We start from the raw sequence: 3,977 nt of genomic DNA on the forward strand, positions 1-3,977 counted from the left end.
ATATAGACAAGACCATGATGACATTATTTTTATCATGCTTTTATCGAATCCATTATATCTTTTTCCTTAGTGTCATGGTTTGGGTCTGCTTCTAAACACAATAATATTTTAATTCAAATTGTAAGATGGTCAATACAACTACAGCGGATAGCTATGGCCATCTTAGATTCAAAATTAGTTAAACAGCTGGTTGATGCACAAGAGACAGGCCTAACATTAAATCACAATCCTCAATGTCAATTGACCTCAATCAAACCCTATATGAACTTGCAGAATTCACTCGTTCAGATTATTGACAACACTATTTCCTCTAGACTAGCTTGTTTGTTGTTGCCAGGGGCACTGATAGGTTTGGCTTGGTGCCCTTTCTTGGCATCGACTTCTCCGCTGGCTCATGGACTAAATGTTGAATGCAGCATATGACCGCTTTAGGCTAATTACTAAATAATTATTTAACACATAATTAACCTTTAGATTATGTCACATTCCAAATATAAAGTTCCACCTAACTAAGTTGATATTGTAAGCAATATACTTTATGTAAGCAATGGACTTCATCTCACTTATGACTAAAATCATTTTCTTCTTTTAAATTCAGTACAAATACAGTGGTGGGAATTATTTTATTTCTTGCTAACATGATTTTTCTCAAACTTTGGGACCAGGGCTTCAAGAAAATACCATTAACACATTGAGTGCCAAAAACGCAATATTGTGTTTTTTTGTTCCCAAGGAAGAAAATCACATTGAGATAGGTTTTACAAGTGAGCCCTGGCCAAGGTAGCAGCACACAGTGAACATAATAGAGACAGACAAAGTAAAAATCAGTACATCAGTCACAACACACACATACACTAACACGCTCACACACACACACACACACACACACACACACACACACACACTAAAACAAAATTAAAAGTTAAGAACAGGTGTGCAGACAGTTTGGAATGTTTGGTTGAGATATGACTTAAATTCATTGATTGAAATAAATACAGTAAGTTTCAATGATCTTTGAATCTCATTCCAAGCAGTTGGTGCACTGTAAATAAAAGCAGTTTTTCCAAACTCTGTCTTCATTAAGGGAACTTTTAAGAGAATATATCTACTTGAACGCTGATTAAAAGACTAGTCATATACAGAGGAAGCTGGCCAACTATGGTCTTGTACACAAGTATAAGCCAATGCTTGTACCTTCTTAAGTGAAGTGAGGGCCAACCTACCCTTTCGTACAGTGCACAGTGATGAGTGAAGTAATTGTTTAACATGTAACTTGAATGATAAGTCCTCCTCCAACACAAAGCCTATGTATTTGTAGGAGGAGACCAGTTCTATAGCTTTACCCTGCAAAGTGTAAAGAGGTGGTAGAGAAGATTCACACTTATGTTTCCAAGAAAAGACCATGCATTATGCAATATATTATGGTGTCGTCTGCATATAAATGAATACTTGCGTCTGATAGGTTATTACCAAGATTGTTGATAGGCTTTCTCTGAACTACATTTTCCAAAGGCCAGCTTTCGTGCTTGTCCCACAACTTCAGAATGGCTTGACGTAGGCTACATGCTTCAAATTTGGTGTGATCAATGATGAAGTCAACAAAGTTTTTTTTGGTAAGAGGGTTTGTATGAACTCAAAGATTAAGCGATTCAATATTTTTTTTTCAAGAATCTCCCCACCAACATTAAGGCAGCAGCTTTCCATCCACTATTGTAATTCCTCTGGCATTACATTTCAAGTTAATATGTTAATATGCACAAGCAGTTGCATAAACACTACAAACACACACACACACGCACACACACACATTCACTACACAACAAACACACATTCACTACACACACACACACACACACACACACACACACACACAGCCATGTTTGTTTCACAGAAGTGAAAAGTGCTAAAAAGAAAACAAAAAAGTGTGAGAATGGCAAATAATTAGGGCTGTCAAAATAACTGATTAATTTCGATTAATTAATTTGAGAAAAAATAACTGATTAAAAAAATAGTGCAGATTAATCGATTCCGTATGACCTTTGACCCCGAGCTGTTCTAGTCAGTAAAAATTAGACTGTAAAATGAAGGAGAGAGAAGAAAACGTGCTGCCTGGATCATTGATTGGATAAAAATAAAGTGTTGTTAAAGTCCTCTGCAATGTCTGCAGCAAGGAATTTGCATATCACCGGAGTTCATCAACTCTATAGTCGCAAATCAATGCAAAGAAATAAGTGTTGATATTGAGGGGAGTGTAAATTTATTTTCATTGTGTCCCCTAGCCTAGGTTATATCTGTGGCCTGAAATGCCTTGTATGTGAAAAAAAAACTTCAAACTTCTTCCCGAAGCACTTTTGAATTTATTTCCTCAGCATATTAGATCATATCATAGATTATTATGGCCATTATTTGAATAGTGAAAATAATAATAAAAGAGTTTTTGAACTTTAATGTCAAAACATACTGTGAAGTGAGCACATCCAAAAATGTTTCAGCAGGTGCCAAATCCAAAAGGGCATACAAGTGAAAAAGTGAAAAAGACTTGCACACTGCCTTTGAACGACTCAGCTTTTAATAGAAAAAAGGACACAACGTTTCGATCTTACGATCTTCTTCAGACAGAACTTTAATGTCACTAATGCTGATTATTCAATGATTCATTTGAATTTAAATATTTAAAATACTTTCACAGCAAAAATTATATATGCGATTAATTTAGATGAATTAATCACAGAGTATATAATTAATTAGATTATTTTTTTTAATCGATTGACAGCCCTACAAATAATACTAGACTTGATAACGGTACCACTTCACTGTGAGAGCAGACACAAATAATACAATAGTAAAGGCAATCTGAACTGCTCTTCCAAAATAACACCTAGCACCTCTACAGAATATTGCATTCTGTGCACTAGGCACTAGGCACTTTTTCTTGCTATTAGGCTGCGGCTATTTTACTCCTGTGTGCTGAAGGGTGTTCTGTCAGGGAGTGTTTGGAGGGTAATTCTGTGTGTAAATGTTGTGCTGCGTTTAGGGCTGGGTGGATGAGTGTGTGTGTGAGAGTAAGAGAGAGTGTGGAGCATATTACATTACATTACATTACATTTAGCAGACACTTCTTGACCAAAGTGACTTACATATGTCAGCTATATTACAAGGGATCACATTGTCCCTGGAGCAACTTGGGGTTAAGTGCCTTGCTCAAGGGCACAATGGTGGAAGCCGGGAATTGAACTGACAACTTTCAGGCTACTGCACGCTAGCCCAGCTCCTTAACCATTACACTACCACCGCCCCAGCATATAGGGGATGTTTTTCAGTATGCTTACCTATTTGTTTATGTATTATGTATTGCTCTTAAAAAAAAAAAAAAAAAAAAAAAAAAAAGCACTGACTAAGAGTTGCAACTTCCGTCAATTCCGTTGTGTTGATACTCTGTATTTTAAGCAATGACAAATAAAGCTTATATTCTATTTGGGTCATTCCACGTCAATTCAACCTGGCAGGGCCCACGCACTTAGGTCTCAAAAAAATCTGAAAAAATTACCAGGTGTACCTATGTTACTCAGGAGACACACTGTAAAATTACTTTTATTTAAGATCAATACTTTCCATGATACAGCCAGTTTTGGGGGGGTGAGGGGGGGTGTCGATTTTGTTCAGCCTTATTTTTTGTCAAAGTTCACAAGCCCGTTAGCGCAAGAACTACACCATATAGGAGGCTCACATTTTGCATGCTGGTACATCAATAGGAATCTGATCAATTTTCCGATCCCCGATCGAGCTATTCAGTCAATATCAGGCCGATATCCAATCTTAATATTGGATCGGTGCACCCCTACCCCCGACGTCATCCTCCAGGCAGAGCTGCATGGAAAGCACAAGGGTTAAGCAAGATTTAGGGTTAGGGTTAAGGTTAGGGTTAGGTGCCTTGAAGTCGATGGTCACAGCGCTGCCTTGAAGTCGGCGGTGGGGGC

This window comes from Alosa pseudoharengus, unplaced genomic scaffold (assembly GCF_046254945.1).
Source record: "Alosa pseudoharengus isolate Yale_2024_CS ecotype anadromous, Long Island Sound unplaced genomic scaffold, YU_APseudo_1.1 YU_APseudo_1.1_scf_1, whole genome shotgun sequence".
In the NCBI taxonomy this organism is placed as follows: Eukaryota; Metazoa; Chordata; class Actinopteri; order Clupeiformes; family Clupeidae; genus Alosa; species Alosa pseudoharengus.